Raw genomic sequence first — 27261 nt, 5'->3', positions numbered from 1 at the left:
TGCATGTTTCCTGACCTCCGCATGTTGACCACCCCGTGGTGCTTTTCTCCATCCTACATTGAAACTCACTGCCTATCCTAACTCAGACCATCCGATTCACACTACTCAGTGATGTTTTTCTCACTCCTACTAGTGAATGTATTGTTACACAACCATACAATGGGCATCACCCCGCAATGTTTTTCAGAAACCTATGCTACATTGCCACTGAATGTTTCCTGACCTCCCCATGCTGACCACCCTGTGGTGCTTTTCTCCATCCTACATTACCACTCACTGAGTATCCTAATTCAGATCCTATGATGCTCAAAAACCCGTGATATTTTTCTCACTCCTACTAGTGAATGTAATGTTACACACTCATACAATGCGCACCACCCTGCAATGTGTCTCAGAAACCTATCCTACATTGCCACTGCATTTTTCCTGACTTCCCCATGCTGACCACCCTGTGGTGCTTTTCTCCAACCTACATTGCCACTCACTGCCTATCCTAATTCAAACTCTCCGATTCACACCAACTCGTGATGTTTTTCTAAATCCTACTAGTGAATATAATGTTACACACCCATACAATGCGCACCACCCGGCGATGTTTTTCAGAAACCTATCCTACATTGCCACTGCATGTTTCCTGACCTCCCCATGCTGACCACCCCGTGGTGCTTTTCTCCATCCTATATTGCCACTCACTGCCTATCGTAATTCAGAAGCTCCGATTACACCACCCCCTGATGTTTTTCTCACTCCTACTAGTGAATATACTGTTACACACTCATACAATGCACACCACCTCACAATGTTTTTCAGAAACCTATCCTACATTGCCACTGCATGTTTCGTTACCTCCCCATGCTGACCACCGCGTGGTGCTTTTCTCCATCCTACATTGCCACTCCCTGCCTATCCTAATTCAGACAATCCGACTCAAACCACCCCGTGATGTTTTTCTCACTCCTACTAGTGAATGTAATGTTACACACCCATACAATGCGCACCACCCCGCAATGTTTTTCAGAAACCTATCCTACATTGCCACTGCATGTTTCCTGACCTCCCCATGCTGACCACCCCATCGAGCTTTTCTCCATCCTACATTCCCACTCACTGCATATCCTAATTCAGTCCTTCCGATTCATACCACCGCGTGATTTTTTTCTTACTCTACTAGTGAATGACATGTTACAAACCCATACAATGTGCACCAACCCGCGATGTTTCTCAGAAACCTATCCTACATTGCCACTGCATGTTTCCTGACTTCCCCATGCTGACCACCCCGTCGTGCTTTTCTCCATCCTACATTGCAACTCACTCCCTATCGTAATTCAGAACCTCCGATTACACCACCCCGTGATGTTTTTCTCACTCCTACTAGTGAATGAAATGTTACAAACCCATACAAAGCGCACCACCCCGCGATGTTTTTAAGAAACCTATCCTACATTGCCAGTGCCTGTTTCCTGATTTCCGTATGCTGACTATCCCTTGGAGATTTTCTCCATCCTACATTGCCACTCACTGCCTTTACTTCTTCAGACTCTCCGATTCACACCACCCCGTGATGTTTTTCTCACTCCTAGTATTGAATTTAATGTTACAAACCCATACAATGCGCACCACCCCGCAATGTTTTTCAGAAACCTATCCTACATTGCCACTGCATGTGTCCTGACCTCCTCATGCTGACCACCCCATCGTGCTTTTCTCCATCCTACATTGCCACTCACTGCCATTCGTAATTCAGACCCTCCGATTCACACCACGCCGTGATGTTTTTCTCATTCCTACTAGTGAATGTAATGTTACACAACCATACAATGCGCACCACCCCGCGATGTTTTTCAGAAACCTATCCTACATTGCCACTGCATGTTTCCTGACCTCCCCATGCTGACCACACCTTGGTGCTTTTCTCCATCCTACATTGCCACTCACTGCCTATCCTAATTCAGATACTATGATTCACACAACCCCGTGATGTTTTTCTCACTCCTACTAATGAATGAAATGTTACACACCCATACCATGCGCAGCACCCCGCAATGTTTTTCACAAACCTATCCTACTTTGCCACTGCATGTTTCCTGAACTCCCCATGCTGACCAACCCGTGGTGCTTTTCTCCATCCTACATTGCCACTCTGTGCCTATCCTAATTCAAACCCTCCGATTCACACCACCCCGTGATGTTTTTCTTACTCCTAAATGAGAATGGCCTGTTAGAAATCCTTACAATGCGAACCACCCTGCGATGTTTCTCAGAAACCTTTCCTACATTGCCACTACCTGTTTCCTGATTTCCCAATGTTGACCATCCCCTGGAGCTTTTCTCCATCCTACATTGCCACTCACTGCCTTTCCTTTTTCAGACTCTCCGATTCACACCACCCCGTGATGTCTCTCTCACTCCTAGTAGTGAATGTAATGTTACACACCCATACAAGGCGCACCACCCCACAATGTTTTTCAGAAACCTATCCTACATTGCCACTGCATGTTTCCTGAACTCCCCATGCTGCCCAACCCGTGGTGCTTTTTTCCATCCTACAATGCCACTCACTGCGCATCCTTATTCAGACCCTCTGATTCACACCACCTGTGATGTTTTTCTTACACCTACAAGTGAATGGCCTGTTAGAAACCCATACAATGCGCACCACCGTGCGATGTTTCTCAGAAACCTATTAAAAATTGCCACTGCATTTTTCCTGACCTCCCCAAGCTGACCACCCCGTGGAGCTTTTCTCCATCGTACATTGCCACTCACTGCCTATCCTAATTCAGACACTCAGATTCACACCACCCTGTGATGTTTTTCTCACTCCTACTAGTGAATATAATGTTACACTCACATACAATGCACACCCACCCTTGATGTTTTTCAGAAACCTATCCTACATTGCCACTGCATGTTTCCTGACCTCAACATGCTGACCAACCCGTGGTGCTTTTCTCCATCCAAAATTGCCACTCACTGCCTATCCTAAATCAGTCCCTCCGATTCACACCACCCCGTGACGATTTATCACTCCTACTAGTGAATGCAATGTTGCACAACCATACAATGCGCACCACCCCGCGATGTTTTTCAGAAACATATCCTACATTGCCACTGCATTTTTCCTGACTTCCCCATGCTGACCACCCTGTGGTGCTTTTCTCCAACCTACATTGCCACTCACTGCCTATCCTAATTCAGACTCTCCGATTCACACCAACTCGTGATGTTTTTCTCACTCCTTCTATTGAATGTAATGTTACACACCCATACAATGCGCACCACCCTGCGATGTTTTTCAGAAACCTATCCTACATTGCCACTGCATGTTTCCTGACCTCCCCATGCTGACCACCCCGTGGTGCTTTTCTCCATCGTATATTGCCACTTACTGCCTATCGTAATACAGAAGCTCCGATTACAACACCCCCTGATGTTTTTCTCACTGCTACTAGTGAATGTACTGTTACCCACTCATACAATGCGCACCACCCCACAATATTTTTCAGAAACCTATCCTACGTTGCCACTGCATGTTTCGTTACCTCCGCATGCTGAGCACGCCTTGGTGCTTTTATCCATCCTACATTGCCACTCACTGCCTATCCTTATTCAGACCCTTCGATTCACAACACCCCGTGATGTTTTTCTCACTCCTACTAGTGAATGTAATGTTACACCCCCATACAATTCGCAGCACCGCGCGATGTTTTTCAGAAAACTATCCTACATTGCCACTGCATGTTTCCTGACCTCCCCATGCTGATCACCCCGTCGTGCTTTTCTCCATCCTACATTGCAACTCACACCCTATCGTAATTTAGACCCTCCGATTACACCTCCCCGTGATGTATTTCTCACTCCTACTAGTGAATGAAATGTTACAAACCCATACAATGCGCACCACCCCGCGATGTTTTTCAGAAACCTATCCTACATTGAAACTGACTGTTTCCTGATTTCCGTATGCTGACTATCCCTTGGAGCTTTTCTCCATCCTACATTGCCACTCACTGCCTTTCCTTCTTCAGACTCTCCGATTCACACCACCCCGTGATGTTTTTCTCACTCCTAGTAGTGAATGTAATGTTACAAACCCATACAATGCGCACCACCCCGCAATGTTTTTCAGAAACCTATCCTACATTGTAACTGCATGTTTCCTGACCTCCCCATGCTGACCACCCCATCGTGCTTTTCTCCATCCTACATTGCCACTCACTGCCATTCATAATTCAGACCCTCCGATTCACACCACGCCGTGATGTTTTTCTCACTCCTACTAGTGAATGTAATGTTACACACCCATACAATGCGCACCACCCCGCGATGTTTTTCAGAAACCTATCCTACATTGCCACTGCATGTTTCCTGACCTCCCCATGCTGACCACCCCGTGGTGCTTTTTTCCATCCAAAATTGCCACTCACTGCCTATCCTAATTCAAACTCTCCGATTCACACCAACTCGTGATGTTTTTCTAAATCCTACTAGTGAATATAATGTTACACACCCATACAATGCGCACCACCCGGCGATGTTTTTCAGAAACCTATCCTACATTGCCACTGCATGTTTCCTGACCTCCCCATGCTGACCACCCCGTGGTGCTTTTCTCCATCCTATATTGCCACTCACTGCCTATCGTAATTCAGAAGCTCCGATTACACCACCCCCTGATGTTTTTCTCACTCCTACTAGTGAATATACTGTTACACACTCATACAATGCACACCACCTCACAATGTTTTTCAGAAACCTATCCTACATTGCCACTGCATGTTTCGTTACCTCCCCATGCTGACCACCGCGTGGTGCTTTTCTCCATCCTACATTGCCACTCCCTGCCTATCCTAATTCAGACAATCCGACTCAAACCACCCCGTGATGTTTTTCTCACTCCTACTAGTGAATGTAATGTTACACACCCATACAATGCGCACCACCCCGCAATGTTTTTCAGAAACCTATCCTACATTGCCACTGCATGTTTCCTGACCTCCCCATGCTGACCACCCCATCGAGCTTTTCTCCATCCTACATTGCCACTCACTGCATATCCTAATTCAGTCCTTCCGATTCATACCACCGCGTGATTTTTTTCTTACTCTACTAGTGAATGACATGTTACAAACCCATACAATGTGCACCAACCCGCGATGTTTCTCAGAAACCTATCCTACATTGCCACTGCATGTTTCCTGACTTCCCCATGCTGACCACCCCGTCGTGCTTTTCTCCATCCTACATTGCAACTCACTCCCTATCGTAATTCAGAACCTCCGATTACACCACCCCGTGATGTTTTTCTCACTCCTACTAGTGAATGAAATGTTACAAACCCATACAAAGCGCACCACCCCGCGATGTTTTTAAGAAACCTATCCTACATTGCCAGTGCCTGTTTCCTGATTTCCGTATGCTGACTATCCCTTGGAGATTTTCTCCATCCTACATTGCCACTCACTGCCTTTACTTCTTCAGACTCTCCGATTCACACCACCCCGTGATGTTTTTCTCACTCCTAGTATTGAATTTAATGTTACAAACCCATACAATGCGCACCACCCCGCAATCTTTTTCAGAAACCTATCCTACATTGCCACTGCATGTTTCCTGACCTCCTCATGCTGACCACCCCATCGTGCTTTTCTCCATCCTACATTGCCACTCACTGCCATTCGTAATTCAGACCCTCCGATTCACACCACGCCGTGATGTTTTTCTCATTCCTATTAGTGAATGTAATGTTACACAACCATACAATGCGCACCACCCCGCGATGTTTTTCAGAAACCTATCCTACATTGCCACTGCATGTTTCCTGACCTCCCCATGCTGACCACACCTTGGTGCTTTTCTCCATCCTACTTTGCCACTCACTGCCTATCCTAATTCAGATACTATGATTCACACAACCCCGTGATGTTTTTCTCACTCCTACTAATGAATGAAATGTTACACACCCATACCATGCGCAGCACCCCGCAATGTTTTTCACAAACCTATCCTACTTTGCCACTGCATGTTTTTTGAACTCCCCATGCTGACCAACCCGTGGTGCTTTTCTCCATCCTACATTGCCACTCTGTGCCTATCCTAATTCAGACCCTCCGATTCACACCACCCCGTGATGTTTTTCTTACTCCTAAATGAGAATGGCCTGTTAGAAATCCTTACAATGCGAACCACCCTGCGATGTTTCTCAGAAACCTTTCCTACATTGCCACTACCTGTTTCCTGATTTCCCAATGTTGACCATCCCCTGGAGCTTTTCTCCATCCTACATTGCCACTCACTGCCTTTCCTTTTTCAGACTCTCCGATTCACACCACCCCGTGATGTCTCTCTCACTCCTAGTAGTGAATGTAATGTTACACACCCATACAAGGCGCACCACCCCACAATGTTTTTCAGAAACCTATCCTACATTGCCACTGCATGTTTCCTGAACTCCCCATGCTTCCCAACCCGTGGTGCTTTTTTCCATCCTACAATGCCACTCACTGCGCATCCTTATTCAGACCCTCTGATTCACACCACCTGTGATGTTTTTCTTACACCTACAAGTGAATGGCCTGTTAGAAACCCATACAATGCGCACCACCGTGCGATGTTTCTCAGAAACCTATTAAAAATTGCCACTGCATTTTTCCTGACCTCCCCAAGCTGACCACCCCGTGGAGCTTTTCTCCATCGTACATTGCCACTCACTGCCTATCCTAATTCAGACACTCAGATTCACACCACCCTGTGATGTTTTTCTCACTCCTACTAGTGAATATAATGTTACACACACATACAATGCACACCCACCCTTGATGTTTTTCAGAAACCTATCCTACATTGCCACTGCATGTTTCCTGACCTCAACATGCTGACCAACCCGTGGTGCTTTTCTCCATCCAAAATTGCCACTCACTGCCTATCCTAAATCAGTCCCTCCGATTCACACCACCCCGTGACGATTTATCACTCCTACTAGTGAATGCAATGTTGCACAACCATACAATGCGCACCACCCCGCGATGTTTTTCAGAAACATATCCTACATTGCCACTGCATTTTTCCTGACTTCCCCATGCTGACCACCCTGTGGTGCTTTTCTCCAACCTACATTGCCACTCACTGCCTATCCTAATTCAGACTCTCCGATTCACACCAACTCGTGATGTTTTTCTCACTCCTTCTATTGAATGTAATGTTACACACCCATACAATGCGCACCACCCTGCGATGTTTTTCAGAAACCTATCCTACATTGCCACTGCATGTTTCCTGACCTCCCCATGCTGACCACCCCGTGGTGCTTTTCTCCATCGTATATTGCCACTTACTGCCTATCGTAATACAGAAGCTCCGATTACAACACCCCCTGATGTTTTTCTCACTGCTACTAGTGAATGTACTGTTACCCACTCATACAATGCGCACCACCCCACAATATTTTTCAGAAACCTATCCTACGTTGCCACTGCATGTTTCGTTACCTCCGCATGCTGAGCACGCCTTGGTGCTTTTATCCATCCTACATTGCCACTCACTGCCTATCCTTATTCAGACCCTTCGATTCACAACACCCCGTGATGTTTTTCTCACTCCTACTAGTGAATGTAATGTTACACCCCCATACAATTCGCAGCACCGCGCGATGTTTTTCAGAAAACTATCCTACATTGCCACTGCATGTTTCCTGACCTCCCCATGCTGACCACCCCGTCGTGCTTTTCTCCATCCTACATTGCAACTCACACCCTATCGTAATTTAGACCCTCCGATTACACCTCCCCGTGATGTATTTCTCACTCCTACTAGTGAATGAAATGTTACAAACCCATACAATGCGCACCACCCCGCGATGTTTTTCAGAAACCTATCCTACATTGAAACTGACTGTTTCCTGATTTCCGTATGCTGACTATCCCTTGGAGCTTTTCTCCATCCTACATTGCCACTCACTGCCTTTCCTTCTTCAGACTCTCCGATTCACACCACCCCGTGATGTTTTTCTCACTCCTAGTAGTGAATGTAATGTTACAAACCCATACAATGCGCACCACCCCGCAATGTTTTTCAGAAACCTATCCTACATTGTAACTGCATGTTTCCTGACCTCCCCATGCTGACCACCCCATCGTGCTTTTCTCCATCCTACATTGCCACTCACTGCCATTCATAATTCAGACCCTCCGATTCACACCACGCCGTGATGTTTTTCTCACTCCTACTAGTGAATGTAATGTTACACACCCATACAATGCGCACCACCCCGCGATGTTTTTCAGAAACCTATCCTACATTGCCACTGCATGTTTCCTGACCTCCCCATGCTGACCACCCCGTGGTGCTTTTTTCCATCCAAAATTGCCACTCTCTTCCTATCCTAATTAAGACCCTCCGATTCACATCACCCAGTGATGTTTTTCTCATTCCTACTAGTGAATGAAATGTTACACACCCATACAATATGCACCACACCGCGATGTATTTCAGAAACCTATTCTACATTGCCAGGGCATGTTTACTGACCTCCCCATGCTGACCACCCCGTGGTGCTTTTCTCCATCCTACATTGCCACTCACTGCCTATCCTAATTCAGTGGCTCCGATTCACACCACCCAGTGATGTTTTTCTCACTCCTACTAGTGAATGTAATGTTACACAACCATACAATGCGCGCCACACCGCGATGTTTTTCAGAAATCTATCTTACATTCCCACTGCATGTTTCCTGACCAACACATGCTGACCAACCCGTGGTGCTTTTCTCCATCCTTAATGGCCACTCACTGCCTATCCTAAATCAGTCCCTCCGATTCTCACCACCCCGTGGTGATTTTCTCTCTCCTACTAGTGAATGGAATGTTACACAAGCATACAATGCGCACCACCCCGCGATGTTTTTCAGAAACCTATCCTACATTTCCACTGCATGTTTCCTGAACTCCCCATGCTGCCCAACCCATGGTGCTTTTCTCCATCCTACAATGCCACTCACTGCCCATACTTATTCAGACCCTCCGATTCACACACCTGTGATGTTTTTCTTACACCTACAAGTGAATGGCCTGTTAGAAACCCATACAATGCGCACCACCGTGCGATGTTTCTCAGAAACCTATCCTACATTGCCACTGCATGTTTCCAGACTTCCCCATGCTGACCACCCCGTGGTGCTTTTCTCCATCCTACATTGCGACTCATTGCCTATCATAATTCAGACCCTCCGATTCAAACCACCACGTGATGATTTTCTCATTCCTACTAGTGAATGGCCTTTTCGAAACCCTTACAATGCGCACCACCCCGCGATGTTTTACAGAAACCTATCCTACATTGCCACTGCCTTTTTCCTGACCTCCCCATGCTGACCACCCCGTGGAGCTTTTCTCCATCCTACATTGCCACTCACTGCCTATCCTAATTCAGTTCCTATGATTCACACCACTCCGTGATGTTTTTCTCACTCCTACTAGTGAAAGTAATGTTACACACCCATACAATGCGCACTACCCCGCGATGTTTTTCAGAAAACTATCCTACATTGCCACTGCATGTTTCCTGACCTCCGCATGTTGACCACCCCGTGGTGCTTTTCTCCATCCTACATTGAAACTCACTGCCTATCCTAACTCAGACCATCCGATTCACACTACTCAGTGATGTTTTTCTCACTCCTACTAGTGAATGTATTGTTACACAACCATACAATGGGCATCACCCCGCAATGTTTTTCAGAAACCTGTGCTACATTGCCACTGAATGTTTCCTGACCTCCCCATGCTGACCACCCTGTGGTGCTTTTCTCCATCCTACATTACCACTCACTGAGTATCCTAATTCAGATCCTATGATGCTCAAAAACCCGTGATATTTTTCTCACTCCTACTAGTGAATGTAATGTTACACACTCATACAATGCGCACCACCCTGCGATGTGTCTCAGAAACCTATCCTACATTGCCACTGCATTTTTCCTGACTTCCCCATGCTGACCACCCTGTGGTGCTTTTCTCCAACCTACATTGCCACTCACTGCCTATCCTAATTCAAACTCTCCGATTCACACCAACTCGTGATGTTTTTCTAAATCCTACTAGTGAATATAATGTTACACACCCATACAATGCGCACCACCCGGCGATGTTTTTCAGAAACCTATCCTACATTGCCACTGCATGTTTCCTGACCTCCCCATGCTGACCACCCCGTGGTGCTTTTCTCCATCCTATATTGCCACTCACTGCCTATCGTAATTCAGAAGCTCCGATTACACCACCCCCTGATGTTTTTCTCACTCCTACTAGTGAATATACTGTTACACACTCATACAATGCACACCACCTCACAATGTTTTTCAGAAACCTATCCTACATTGCCACTGCATGTTTCGTTACCTCCCCATGCTGACCACCGCGTGGTGCTTTTCTCCATCCTACATTGCCACTCCCTGCCTATCCTAATTCAGACAATCCGACTCAAACCACCCCGTGATGTTTTTCTCACTCCTACTAGTGAATGTAATGTTACACACCCATACAATGCGCACCACCCCGCAATGTTTTTCAGAAACCTATCCTACATTGCCACTGCATGTTTCCTGATTTCCCAATGTTGACCATCCCCTGGAGCTTTTCTCCATCCTACATTGCCACTCACTGCCTTTCCTTTTTCAGACTCTCCGATTCACACCACCCCGTGATGTCTCTCTCACTCCTAGTAGTGAATGTAATGTTACACACCCATACAAGGCGCACCACCCCACAATGTTTTTCAGAAACCTATCCTACATTGCCACTGCATGTTTCCTGAACTCCCCATGCTGCCCAACCCGTGGTGCTTTTTTCCATCCTACAATGCCACTCACTGCGCATCCTTATTCAGACCCTCTGATTCACACCACCTGTGATGTTTTTCTTACACCTACAAGTGAATGGCCTGTTAGAAACCCATACAATGCGCACCACCGTGCGATGTTTCTCAGAAACCTATTAAAAATTGCCACTGCATTTTTCCTGACCTCCCCAAGCTGACCACCCCGTGGAGCTTTTCTCCATCGTACATTGCCACTCACTGCCTATCCTAATTCAGACACTCAGATTCACACCACCCTGTGATGTTTTTCTCACTCCTACTAGTGAATATAATGTTACACACACATACAATGCACACCCACCCTTGATGTTTTTCAGAAACCTATCCTACATTGCCACTGCATGTTTCCTGACCTCAACATGCTGACCAACCCGTGGTGCTTTTCTCCATCCAAAATTGCCACTCACTGCCTATCCTAAATCAGTCCCTCCGATTCACACCACCCCGTGATGATTTATCACTCCTACTAGTGAATGCAATGTTGCACAACCATACAATGCGCACCACCACGCGATGTTTTTCAGAAACATATCCTATATTGCCACTGCATTTTTCCTGACTTCCCCATGCTGACCACCCTGTGGTGCTTCTCTCCAACCTACATTGCCACTCACTGCCTATCCTAATTCAGACTCTCCGATTCACACCAAGTCGTGATGTTTTTCTCACTCCTTCTATTGAATGTAATGTTACACACCCATACAATGCGCACCACCCTGCGATGTTTTTCAGAAACCTATCCTACATTGCCACTGCATGTTTCCTGACCTCCCCATGCTGACCACCCCGTGGTGCTTTTCTCCATCCTATATTGCCACTTACTGCCTATCGTAATACAGAAGCTCCGATTACAACACCCCCTGATGTTTTTCTCACTGCTACTAGTGAATGTACTGTTACCCACTCATACAATGCGCACCACCCCACAATATTTTTCAGAAACCTATCCTACGTTGCCACTGCATGTTTCGTTACCTCCGCATGCTGAGCAGGCCTTGGTGCTTTTATCCATCCTACATTGCCACTCACTGCCTATCCTTATTCAGACCCTTCGATTCACAACACCCCGTGATGTTTTTCTCACTCCTACTAGTGAATGTAATGTTACACCCCCATACAATTCGCAGCACTGCGCGATGTTTTTCAGAAAACTATCCTACATTGCCACTGCATGTTTCCTGACCTCCCCATGCTGACCACCCCGTCGTGCTTTTCTCCATCCTACATTGCAACTCACACCCTATCGTAATTTAGACCCTCCGATTACACCTCCCCGTGATGTATTTCTCACTCCTACTAGTGAATGAAATGTTACAAACCCATACAATGCGCACCACCCCGCGATGTTTTTCAGAAACCTATCCTACATTGCCACTGACTGTTTCCTGATTTCCGTATGCTGACTATCCCTTGGAGCTTTTCTCCATCCTACATTGCCACTCACTGCCTTTCCTTCTTCAGACTCTCCGATTCACACCACCCCGTGATGATTTTCTCACTCCTAGTAGTGAATGTAATGTTACAAACCCATACAATGCGCACCACCCCGCAATGTTTTTCAGAAACCTATCCTACATTGTAACTGCATGTTTCCTGACCTCCCCATGCTGACCACCCCATCGTGCTTTTCTCCATCCTACATTGCCACTCACTGCCATTCATAATTCAGACCCTCCGATTCACACCACGCCGTGATGTTTTTCTCACTCCTACTAGTGAATGTAATGTTACACACCCATACAATGCGCACCACCCCGCGATGTTTTTCAGAAACCTATCCTACATTGCCACTGCATGTTTCCTGACCTCCCCATGCTGACCACCCCGTGGTGCTTTTTTCCATCCAAAATTGCCACTCTCTGCCTATCCTAATTAAGACCCTCCGATTCACATCACCCGGTGATGTTTTTCTCATTCCTACTAGTGAATGAAATGTTACACACCCATACAATATGCACCACACCGCGATGTATTTCAGAAACCTATTCTACATTGCCAGGGCATGTTTACTGACCTCCCCATGCTGACCACCCCGTGGTGCTTTTCTCCATCCTACATTGCCACTCACTGCCTATCCTAATTCAGTGGCTCCGATTCACACCACCCAGTGATGTTTTTCTCACTCCTACTAGTGAATGTAATGTTACACAACCATACAATGCGCGCCACACCGCGATGTTTTTCAGAAATCTATCTTACATTCCCACTGCATGTTTCCTTACCAACACATGCTGACCAACCCGTGGTGCTTTTCTCCATCCTTAATGGCCACTCACTGCCTATCCTAAATCAGTCCCTCCGATTCTCACCACCCCGTGGTGATTTTCTCTCTCCTACTAGGGAATGGAATGTTACACAAGCATACAATGCGCACCACCCCGCGATGTTTTTCAGAAACCTATCCTACATTTCCACTGCATGTTTCCTGAACTCCCCATGCTGCCCAACCCATGGTGCTTTTCTCCATCCTACAATGCCACTCACTGCCCATCCTTATTCAGACCCTCCGATTCACACACCTGTGATGTTTTTCTTACACCTACAAGTGAATGGCCTGTTAGAAACCCATACAATGCGCACCACCGTGCGATGTTTCTCAGAAACCTATCCTACATTGCCACTGCATGTTTCCAGACTTCCCCATGCTGACCACCCCGTGGTGCTTTTCTCCATCCTACATTGCGACTCATTGCCTATCATAATTCAGACCCTCCGATTCAAACCACCACGTGATGATTTTCTCATTCCTACTAGTGAATGGCCTTTTCGAAACCCTTACAATGCGCACCACCCCGCGATGTTTTACAGAAACCTATCCTACATTGCCACTGCCTTTTTCCTGACCTCCCCATGCTGACCACCCCGTGGAGCTTTTCTCCATCCTACATTGCCACTCACTGCCTATCCTAATTCAGTTCCTATGATTCACACCACTCCGTGATGTTTTTCTCACTCCTACTAGTGAAAGTAATGTTACACACCCATACAATGCGCACTACCCCGCGATGTTTTTCAGAAAAATATCCTACATTGCCACTGCATGTTTCCTGACCTCCGCATGTTGACCACCCCGTGGTGCTTTTCTCCATCCTACATTGAAACTCACTGCCTATCCTAACTCAGACCATCCGATTCACACTACTCAGTGATGTTTTTCTCACTCCTACTAGTGAATGTATTGTTACACAACCATACAATGGGCATCACCCCGCAATGTTTTTCAGAAACCTATGCTACATTGCCACTGAATGTTTCCTGACCTCCCCATGCTGACCACCCTGTGGTGCTTTTCTCCATCCTACATTACCACTCACTGAGTATCCTAATTCAGATCCTATGATGCTCAAAAACCCGTGATATTTTTCTCACTCCTACTAGTGAATGTAATGTTACACACTCATACAATGCGCACCACCCTGCGATGTGTCTCAGAAACCTATCCTACATTGCCACTGCATTTTTCCTGACTTCCCCATGCTGACCACCCTGTGGTGCTTTTCTCCAACCTACATTGCCACTCACTGCCTATTCTAATTCAAACTCTCCGATTCACACCAACTCGTGATGTTTTTCTAAATCCTACTAGTGAATATAATGTTACACACCCATACAATGCGCACCACCCGGCGATGTTTTTCAGAAACCTATCCTACATTGCCACTGCATGTTTCCTGACCTCCCCATGCTGACCACCCCGTGGTGCTTTTCTCCATCCTATATTGCCACTCACTGCCTATCGTAATTCAGAAGCTCCGATTACACCACCCCCTGATGTTTTTCTCACTCCTACTAGTGAATATACTGTTACACACTCATACAATGCACACCACCTCACAATGTTTTTCAGAAACCTATCCTACATTGCCACTGCATGTTTCGTTACCTCCCCATGCTGACCACCACGTGGTGCTTTTCTCCATCCTACATTGCCACTCCCTGCCTATCCTAATTCAGACAATCCGACTCAAACCACCTCGTGATGTTTTTCTCACTCCTACTAGTGAATGTAATGTTACACACCCATACAATGCGCACCACCCCGCAATGTTTTTCAGAAACCTATCCTAAATTGCCACTGCATGTTTCCTGACCTCCCCATGCTGACCACCCCATCGAGCTTTTCTCCATCCTACATTGCCACTCACTGCATATCCTAATTCAGTCCTTCTGATTCATACCACCGCGTGATTTTTTTCTTACTCTACTAGTGAATGACATGTTACAAACCCATACAATGTGCACCAACCCGCGATGTTTCTCAGAAACCTATCCTACATTGCCACTGCATGTTTCCTGACTTCCCCATGCTGACCACCCCGTCGTGCTTTTCTCCATCCTACATTGCAACTCACTCCCTATCGTAATTCAGAACCTCCGATTACACCACCCCGTGATGTTTTTCTCACTTCTACTAGTGAATGAAATGTTACAAACCCATACAAAGCGCACCACCCCGCGATGTTTTTAAGAAACCTATCCTACATTGCCAGTGCCTGTTTCCTGATTTCCGTATGCTGACTATCCCTTGGAGATTTTCTCCATCCTACATTGCCACTCACTGCCTTTACTTCTTCAGACTCTCCGATTCACACCACCCCGTGATGTTTTTCTCACTCCTAGTATTGAATTTAATGTTACAAACCCATACAATGCGCACCACCCCGCAATCTTTTTCAGAAACCTATCCTACATTGCCACTGCATGTGTCCTGACCTCCTCATGCTGACCACCCCATCGTGCTTTTCTCCATCCTACATTGCCACTCACTGCCATTCGTAATTCAGACCCTCCGATTCACACCACGCCGTGATGTTTTTCTCATTCCTACTAGTGAATGTAATGTTACACAACCATACAATGGGCACCACCCCGCGATGTTTTTCAGAAACCTATCCTACATTGCCACTGCATGTTTCCTGACCTCCCCATGCTGACCACACCTTGGTGCTTTTCTCCATCCTACATTGCCACTCACTGCCTATCCTAATTCAGATACTATGATTCACACAACCCCGTGATGTTTTTCTCACTCCTACTAATGAATGAAATGTTACACACCCATACCATGCGCAGCACCCCGCAATGTTTTTCACAAACCTATCCTACTTTGCCACTGCATGTTTCCTGAACTCCCCATGCTGACCAACCCGTGGTGCTTTTCTCCATCCTACATTGCCACTCTGTGCCTATCCTAATTCAGACCCTCCGATTCACACCACCCCGTGATGTTTTTCTTACTCCTAAATGAGAATGGCCTGTTAGAAATCCTTACAATGCGAACCACCCTGCGATGTTTCTCAGAAACCTTTCCTACATTGCCACTACCTGTTTCCTGATTTCCCAATGTTGACCATCCCCTGGAGCTTTTCTCCATCCTACATTGCCACTCACTGCCTTTCCTTTTTCAGACTCTCCGATTCACACCACCCCGTGATGTCTCTCTCACTCCTAGTAGTGAATGTAATGTTACACACCCATACAAGGCGCACCACCCCACAATGTTTTTCAGAAACCTATCCTACATTGCCACTGCATGTTTCCTGAACTCCCCATGCTGCCCAACCCGTGGTGCTTTTTTCCATCCTACAATGCCACTCACTGCGCATCCTTATTCAGACCCTCCGATTCACACCACCTGTGATGTTTTTCTTACACCTACAAGTGAATGGCCTGTTAGAAACCCATACAATGCGCACCACCGTGCGATGTTTCTCAGAAACCTATTAAAAATTGCCACTGCATTTTTCCTGACCTCAACAAGCTGACCACCCCGTGGAGCTTTTCTCCATCGTACATTGCCACTCACTGCCTATCCTAATTCAGACACTCAGATTCACACCACCCTGTGATGTTTTTCTCACTCCTACTAGTGAATATAATGTTACACACACATACAATGCACACCCACCCTTGATGTTTTTCAGAAACCTATCCTACATTGCCACTGCATGTTTCCTGACCTCCCCATGCTCACCACCCCTTGGTGCTTTTCTCCATCCTACATTGCCACGCACTGCCTATCCTAATTAAGACCCTCCGATTCACACCACCCGGTTATGTTTTCTGACTACTACTAGTGAATGTAATTTTACACACTAATACAATGCGCACCAACCCGCGATCTTTTTCAGAAAGCTATCCTACATTGCCGATGCATTTTTCCTGACTTCCACATGCTGACCACCCCATGGTGCTTTTCTCCATCCTATATTGCGACTCACTGCCTATCTTTATTCAGACCCTCAGACACACACCACCCCGTGCTGTTTTTCCCACTACTACTAGTGAATGTAATGTTACACACCCACACAATTCACACCACCCCGCAATGTTTTTCAGAAACCTATCCCACATTGCTACTGCATTTTTCCTGCCTCCCCATGCTGACAACCCCTTGGTGCCTTTCTCCATCCTACATTGCCACTCACTGCCTATCCTAATTCAGACCCTCCAACTCACACCACCCCATGATGTTTTTCTCACTCATACTATTGAATGTAATGTTACACACCCATACAATGCACACCACCACGCGATGATTTTCATAAACCTGTCCTACATTGCCACTGCATGTTTCCGGAACTCCCCATGCAGTCCACCCCGTGGTGCTTTTCTCCTTCCTAGATTGCATCTCACTGCCTATCCAAATTCAGAAAATATGATTCACTCCACCTCGTGACCTTTTTCTCACTCCTACTTGTGAATGTAATGTTTCAAACCCATACAAGAGCACCACCCCGCGATGTTTTTCAGAAACCTATCCTACATTGCCGCTGCATGTTTCCTGACCTCCCCATGCTGACCGCCCCGTGGTGCTATTCTCCATCCTAGTTTGCCACTCACTGCCTATCCTAATTCAGACCGTTCGATACACACCACCCCGTGATGTTTTTCTCACTCGTACTACAGAATGTAATGTTACACACCCATACAATGCAAACCAACCCGGGGTGATTTTCATAAACCTATCCTACATTCCCACTGCATGTTTCCTGACCACCACATGCTGACCACCCCGTGGTGCTTTTCTCCATCCTACATTGCCACTCACTGGCTATCCTAATTAAGACCCTCCGATTCACACCACCCCGTGATGTTTTTCTGACTCCTACTAGTGAATGTAATTTTACACACACATACAATGTGCAGCACCCTCGATGTTTTTTCAGAAACCTATCCTATGTTGCCACTGCATGTTTCCTGACCTCCCCATGCTGACCTCCCCGTGGAGCTTTTCTCCCCACATTGCCACTCACAGCCTATCCTAATTCAGATCCTATGATTCACACCACCCCGTGATGTTTTTCTCACTCCTACTAGTGAATGTAATGTTACACACCCATACAATGCACACCAGCACGCGATGTTTTCAGAAACATATCCTACATTGCCACAGCATGTTTCCTAACATCCCCATACTAACCACCCCGTGGTGCTTTTCTCCATCCTACATTGCTACTCACTGCCTATCCTAATTCAGACCCTCAGATTCAGACCACCCCGTGATGTTTTTCTGACTCCTACTAGTGAATGGAATGTTACACAACAATACAATGCGCATCACGCCGCTATGTTGTTCAGAAACATGTCCTACATTGCCACTGCATGTTTCATGACCTACGCATGCTGATCACCCCATGGTGCTTTTCTCCATCCTACAGTTTAACTCACTGCCTATCTTAACTCAGACTCTCCGATTAACACCACCCCGTGATGTTTTTCTCACTCCTAGTAGTGAATGTAATGTTACAAACCCATACAATGCACACCACCACGTGATGTTTTTCAGAAAACAATCCTACATTGCCACTGCATGTTTCCTGACCTCCCCATGCTGACCTCCCCGTGGTGCTTTTCTCCATCCTACATTGCCACTCACAGCCTATACTTATTCAGACCCTCTGATTCACACCAACCGGGGATGTTTTTCTCACGCCTACTAGTGAATGTAAGGGTACACACCCATACAATGCGCACCACCCCACAATGTTTTTCAGAAAACAATCCTACATTGCCACTGCATGTTTCCTGACCTCCCCATGCTGACCACCCCGTGGTGCTTTTCTCCATCCTATATTGCCACTCACTGCCTATCGTAATTCAGAAGCTCCGATTACACCACCCCCTGATGTTTTTCTCACTCCTACTAGTGAATATACTGTTACACACTCATACAATGCACACCACCTCACAATGTTTTTCAGAAACCTATCCTACATTGCCACTGCATGTTTCGTTACCTCCCCATGCTGACCACCGCGTGGTGCTTTTCTCCATCCTACATTGCCACTCCCTGCCTATCCTAATTCAGACAATCCGACTCAAACCACCCCGTGATGTTTTTCTCACTCCTACTAGTGAATGTAATGTTACACACCCATACAATGCGCACCACCCCGCAATGTTTTTCAGAAACCTATCCTACATTGCCACTGCATGTTTCCTGACCTCCCCATGCTGACCACCCCATCGAGCTTTTCTCCATCCTACATTGCCACTCACTGCATATCCTAATTCAGTCCTTCCGATTCATACCACCGCGTGATTTTTTTCTTACTCTACTAGTGAATGACATGTTACAAACCCATACAATGTGCACCAACCCGCGATGTTTCTCAGAAACCTATCCTACATTGCCACTGCATGTTTCCTGACTTCCCCATGCTGACCACCCCGTCGTGCTTTTCTCCATCCTACATTGCAACTCACTCCCTATCGTAATTCAGAACCTCCGATTACACCACCCCGTGATGTTTTTCTCACTCCTACTAGTGAATGAAATGTTACAAACCCATACAAAGCGCACCACCCCGCGATGTTTTTAAGAAACCTATCCTACATTGCCAGTGCCTGTTTCCTGATTTCCGTATGCTGACTATCCCTTGGAGATTTTCTCCATCCTACATTGCCACTCACTGCCTTTACTTCTTCAGACTCTCCGATTCACACCACCCCGTGATGTTTTTCTCACTCCTAGTATTGAATTTAATGTTACAAACCCATACAATGCGCACCACCCCGCAATCTTTTTCAGAAACCTATCCTACATTGCCACTGCATGTGTCCTGACCTCCTCATGCTGACCACCCCATCGTGCTTTTCTCCATCCTACATTGCCACTCACTGCCATTCGTAATTCAGACCCTCCGATTCACACCACGCCGTGATGTTTTTCTCATTCCTACTAGTGAATGTAATGTTACACAACCATACAATGGGCACCACCCCGCGATGTTTTTCAGAAACCTATCCTACATTGCCACTGCATGTTTCCTGACCTCCCCATGCTGACCACACCTTGGTGCTTTTCTCCATCCTACATTGCCACTCACTGCCTATCCTAATTCAGATACTATGATTCACACAACCCCGTGATGTTTTTCTCACTCCTACTAATGAATGAAATGTTACACACCCATACCATGCGCAGCACCCCGCAATGTTTTTCACAAACCTATCCTACTTTGCCACTGCATGTTTCCTGAACTCCCCATGCTGACCAACCCGTGGTGCTTTTCTCCATCCTACATTGCCACTCTGTGCCTATCCTAATTCAGACCCTCCGATTCACACCACCCCGTGATGTTTTTCTTACTCCTAAATGAGAATGGCCTGTTAGAAACCCTTACAATGCGAACCACCCTGCGATGTTTCTCAGAAACCTTTCCTACATTGCCACTACCTGTTTCCTGATTTCCCAATGTTGACCATCCCCTGGAGCTTTTCTCCATCCTACATTGCCACTCACTGCCTTTCCTTTTTCAGACTCTCCGATTCACACCACCCCGTGATGTCTCTCTCACTCCTAGTAGTGAATGTAATGTTACACACCCATACAAGGCGCACCACCCCACAATGTTTTTCAGAAACCTATCCTACATTGCCACTGCATGTTTCCTGAACTCCCCATGCTGCCCAACCCGTGGTGCTTTTTTCCATCCTACAATGCCACTCACTGCGCATCCTTATTCAGACCCTCCGATTCACACCACCTGTGATGTTTTTCTTACACCTACAAGTGAATGGCCTGTTAGAAACCCATACAATGCGCACCACCGTGCGATGTTTCTCAGAAACCTATTAAAAATTGCCACTGCATTTTTCCTGACCTCCCCAAGCTGACCACCCCGTGGAGCTTTTCTCCATCGTACATTGCCACTCACTGCCTATCCTAATTCAGACACTCAGATTCACACCACCCTGTGATGTTTTTCTCACTCCTACTAGTGAATATAATGTTACACACACATACAATGCACACCCACCCTTGATGTTTTTCAGAAACCTATCCTACATTGCCACTGCATGTTTCCTGACCTCCCCATGCTCACCACCCCTTGGTGCTTTTCTCCATCCTACATTGCCACGCACTGCCTATCCTAATTAAGACCCTCCGATTCACACCACCCGGTTATGTTTTCTGACTACTACTAGTGAATGTAATTTTACACACTAATACAATGCGCACCAACCCGCGATCTTTTTCAGAAAGCTATCCTACATTGCCGATGCATTTTTCCTGACTTCCACATGCTGACCACCCCATGGTGCTTTTCTCCATCCTATATTGCGACTCACTGCCTATCTTTATTCAGACCCTCAGACACACACCACCCCGTGCTGTTTTTCCCACTACTACTAGTGAATGTAATGTTACACACCCACACAATTCACACCACCCCGCAATGTTTTTCAGAAACCTATCCCACATTGCTACTGCATTTTTCCTGCCTCCCCATGCTGACAACCCCTTGGTGCCTTTCTCCATCTTACATTGCCACTCACTGCCTATCCTAATTCAGACCCTCCAACTCACACCACCCCATGATGTTTTTCTCACTCATACTATTGAATGTAATGTTACACACCCATACAATGCACACCACCACGCGATGATTTTCATAAACCTGTCCTACATTGCCACTGCATGTTTCCGGAACTCCCCATGCAGTCCACCCCGTGGTGCTTTTCTCCTTCCTAGATTGCATCTCACTGCCTATCCAAATTCAGAAAATATGATTCACTCCACCTCATGACCTTTTTCTCACTCCTACTTGTGAATGTAATGTTTCAAACCCATACAAGAGCACCACCCCGCGATGTTTTTCAGAAACCTATCCTACATTGCCGCTGCATGTTTCCTGACCTCCCCATGCTGACCGCCCCGTGGTGCTATTCTCCATCCTAGTTTGCCACTCACTGCCTATCCTAATTCAGACCGTTCGATACACACCACCCCGTGATGTTTTTCTCACTCGTACTACAGAATGTAATGTTACACACCCATACAATGCAAACCAACCCGGGGTGATTTTCATAAACCTATCCTACATTCCCACTGCATGTTTCCTGACCACCACATGCTGACCACCCCGTGGTGCTTTTCTCCATCCTACATTGCCACTCACTGGCTATCCTAATTAAGACCCTCCGATTCACACCACCCCGTGATGTTTTTCTGACTCCTACTAGTGAATGTAATTTTACACACACATACAATGTGCAGCACCCTCGATGTTTTTTCAGAAACCTATCCTATGTTGCCACTGCATGTTTCCTGACCTCCCCATGCTGACCTCCCCGTGGAGCTTTTCTCCCCACATTGCCACTCACAGCCTATCCTAATTCAGATCCTATGATTCACACCACCCCGTGATGTTTTTCTCACTCCTACTAGTGAATGTAATGTTACACACCCATACAATGCACACCAGCACGCGATGTTTTCAGAAACATATCCTACATTGCCACAGCATGTTTCCTAACATCCCCATACTAACCACCCCGTGGTGCTTTTCTCCATCCTACATTGCTACTCACTGCCTATCCTAATTCAGACCCTCAGATTCAGACCACCCCGTGATGTTTTTCTGACTCCTACTAGTGAATGGAATGTTACACAACAATACAATGCGCATCACGCCGCTATGTTGTTCAGAAACATGTCCTACATTGCCACTGCATGTTTCATGACCTACGCATGCTGATCACCCCATGGTGCTTTTCTCCATCCTACAGTGCCACTCACTGCCTATCTTAACTCAGACTCTCCGATTAACACCACCCCGTGATGTTTTTCTCACTCCTAGTAGTGAATGTAATGTTACAAACCCATACAATGCACACCACCACGTGATGTTTTTCAGAAAACAATCCTACATTGCCACTGCATGTTTCCTGACCTCCCCATGCTGACCTCCCCGTGGTGCTTTTCTCCATCCTACATTGCCACTCACAGCCTATACTTATTCAGACCCTCTGATTCACACCAACCGGGGATGTTTTTCTCACGCCTACTAGTGAATGTAAGGGTACACACCCATACAATGCGCACCACCCCACAATGTTTTTCAGAAAACAATCCTACATTGCCACTGCATGTTTCCTGACCTCCCCATGCTGACCACCCCGTGGTGCTTTTCTCCATCCTATATTGCCACTCACTGCCTATCATAATTCAGAAGCTCCGATTACACCACCCCCTGATGTTTTTCTCACTCCTACTAGTGAATATACTGTTACACACTCATACAATGCACACCACCTCACAATGTTTTTCAGAAACCTATCCTACATTGCCACTGCATGTTTCGTTACCTCCCCATGCTGACCACCGCGTGGTGCTTTTCTCCATCCTACATTGCCACTCCCTGCCTATCCTAATTCAGACAATCCGACTCAAACCACCCCGTGATGTTTTTCTCACTCCTACTAGTGAATGTAATGTTACACACCCATACAATGCGCACCACCCCGCAATGTTTTTCAGAAACCTATCCTACATTGCCACTGCATGTTTCCTGACCTCCCCATGCTGACCACCCCATCGAGCTTTTCTCCATCCTACATTGCCACTCACTGCATATCCTAATTCAGTCCTTCCGATTCATACCACCGCGTGATTTTTTTCTTACTCTACTAGTGAATGACATGTTACAAACCCATACAATGTGCACCAACCCGCGATGTTTCTCAGAAACCTATCCTACATTGCCACTGCATGTTTCCTGACTTCCCCATGCTGACCACCCCGTCGTGCTTTTCTCCATCCTACATTGCAACTCACTCCCTATCGTAATTCAGAACCTCCGATTACACCACCCCGTGATGTTTTTCTCACTCCTACTAGTGAATGAAATGTTACAAACCCATACAAAGCGCACCACCCCGCGATGTTTTTAAGAAACCTATCCTACATTGCCAGTGCCTGTTTCCTGATTTCCGTATGCTGACTATCCCTTGGAGATTTTCTCCATCCTACATTGCCACTCACTGCCTTTACTTCTTCAGACTCTCCGATTCACACCACCCCGTGATGTTTTTCTCACTCCTAGTATTGAATTTAATGTTACAAACCCATACAATGCGCACCACCCCGCAATGTTTTTCAGAAACCTATCCTACATTGCCACTGCATGTGTCCTGACCTCCTCATGCTGACCACCCCATCGTGCTTTTCTCCATCCTACATTGCCACTCACTGCCATTCGTAATTCAGACCCTCCGATTCACACCACGCCGTGATGTTTTTCTCATTCCTACTAGTGAATGTAATGTTACACAACCATACAATGCGCACCACCCCGCGATGTTTTTCAGAAACCTATCCTACATTGCCACTGCATGTTTCCTGACCTCCCCATGCTGACCACACCTTGGTGCTTTTCTCCATCCTACATTGCCACTCACTGCCTATCCTAATTCAGATACTATGATTCACACAACCCCGTGATGTTTTTCTCACTCCTACTAATGAATGAAATGTTACACACCCATACCATGCGCAGCACCCCGCAATGTTTTTCACAAACCTATCCTACTTTGCCACTGCATGTTTCCTGAACTCCCCATGCTGACCAACCCGTGGTGCTTTTCTCCATCCTACATTGCCACTCTGTGCCTATCCTAATTCAGACCCTCCGATTCACACCACCCCGTGATGTTTTTCTTACTCCTAAATGAGAATGGCCTGTTAGAAACCCTTACAATGCGAACCACCCTGCGATGTTTCTCAGAAACCTTTCCTACATTGCCACTACCTGTTTCCTGATTTCCCAATGTTGACCATCCCCTGGAGCTTTTCTCCATCCTACATTGCCACTCACTGCCTTTCCTTTTTCAGACTCTCCGATTCACACCACCCCGTGATGTCTCTCTCACTCCTAGTAGTGAATGTAATGTTACACACCCATACAAGGCGCACCACCCCACAATGTTTTTCAGAAACCTATCCTACATTGCCACTGCATGTTTCCTGAACTCCCCATGCTGCCCAACCCGTGGTGCTTTTTTCCATCCTACAATGCCACTCACTGCGCATCCTTATTCAGACCCTCCGATTCACACCACCTGTGATGTTTTTCTTACACCTACAAGTGAATGGCCTGTTAGAAACCCATACAATGCGCACCACCGTGCGATGTTTCTCAGAAACCTATTAAAAATTGCCACTGCATTTTTCCTGACCTCCCCAAGCTGACCACCCCGTGGAGCTTTTCTCCATCGTACATTGCCACTCACTGCCTATCCTAATTCAGACACTCAGATTCACACCACCCTGTGATGTTTTTCTCACTCCTACTAGTGAATATAATGTTACACACACATACAATGCACACCCACCCTTGATGTTTTTCAGAAACCTATCCTACATTGCCACTGCATGTTTCCTGACCTCCCCATGCTCACCACCCCTTGGTGCTTTTCTCCATCCTACATTGCCACGCACTGCCTATCCTAATTAAGACCCTCCGATTCACACCACCCGGTTATGTTTTCTGACTACTACTAGTGAATGTAATTTTACACACTAATACAATGCGCACCAACCCGCGATCTTTTTCAGAAAGCTATCCTACATTGCCGATGCATTTTTCCTGACTTCCACATGCTGACCACCCCATGGTGCTTTTCTCCATCCTATATTGCGACTCACTGCCTATCTTTATTCAGACCCTCAGACACACACCACCCCGTGCTGTTTTTCCCACTACTACTAGTGAATGTAATGTTACACACCCACACAATTCACACCACCCCGCAATGTTTTTCAGAAACCTATCCCACATTGCTACTGCATTTTTCCTGCCTCCCCATGCTGACAACCCCTTGGTGCCTTTCTCCATCCTACATTGCCACTCACTGCCTATCCTAATTCAGACCCTCCAACTCACACCACCCCATGATGTTTTTCTCACTCATACTATTGAATGTAATGTTACACACCCATACAATGCACACCACCACGCGATGATTTTCATAAACCTGTCCTACATTGCCACTGCATGTTTCCGGAACTCCCCATGCAGTCCACCCCGTGGTGCTTTTCTCCTTCCTAGATTGCATCTCACTGCCTATCCAAATTCAGAAAATATGATTCACTCCACCTCGTGACCTTTTTCTCACTCCTACTTGTGAATGTAATGTTTCAAACCCATACAAGAGCACCACCCCGCGATGTTTTTCAGAAACCTATCCTACATTGCCGCTGCATGTTTCCTGACCTCCCCATGCTGACCGCCCCGTGGTGCTATTCTCCATCCTAGTTTGCCACTCACTGCCTATCCTAATTCAGACCGTTCGATACACACCACCCCGTGATGTTTTTCTCACTCGTACTACAGAATGTAATGTTACACACCCATACAATGCAAACCAACCCGGGGTGATTTTCATAAACCTATCCTACATTCCCACTGCATGTTTCCTGACCACCACATGCTGACCACCCCGTGGTGCTTTTCTCCATCCTACATTGCCACTCACTGGCTATCCTAATTAAGACCCTCCGATTCACACCACCCCGTGATGTTTTTCTGACTCCTACTAGTGAATGTAATTTTACACACACATACAATGTGCAGCACCCTCGATGTTTTTTCAGAAACCTATCCTATGTTGCCACTGCATGTTTCCTGACCTCCCCATGCTGACCTCCCCGTGGAGCTTTTCTCCCCACATTGCCACTCACAGCCTATCCTAATTCAGATCCTATGATTCACACCACCCCGTGATGTTTTTCTCACTCCTACTAGTGAATGTAATGTTACACACCCATACAATGCACACCAGCACGCGATGTTTTCAGAAACATATCCTACATTGCCACAGCATGTTTCCTAACATCCCCATACTAACCACCCCGTGGTGCTTTTCTCCATCCTACATTGCTACTCACTGCCTATCCTAATTCAGACCCTCAGATTCAGACCACCCCGTGATGTTTTTCTGACTCCTACTAGTGAATGGAATGTTACACAACAATACAATGCGCATCACGCCGCTATGTTGTTCAGAAACATGTCCTACATTGCCACTGCATGTTTCATGACCTACGCATGCTGATCACCCCATGGTGCTTTTCTCCATCCTACAGTGCCACTCAC

This window comes from Cavia porcellus, unplaced genomic scaffold (genome assembly GCF_034190915.1).
Source record: "Cavia porcellus strain 051 isolate PalLab524CR breed Dunkin Hartley unplaced genomic scaffold, mCavPor4.1 scaffold_2, whole genome shotgun sequence".
Classification (NCBI taxonomy): Eukaryota; Metazoa; Chordata; class Mammalia; order Rodentia; family Caviidae; genus Cavia; species Cavia porcellus.
The sequence above is the reverse complement of the archived record's forward strand: the minus strand, read 5'-3'. Positions refer to the sequence as shown.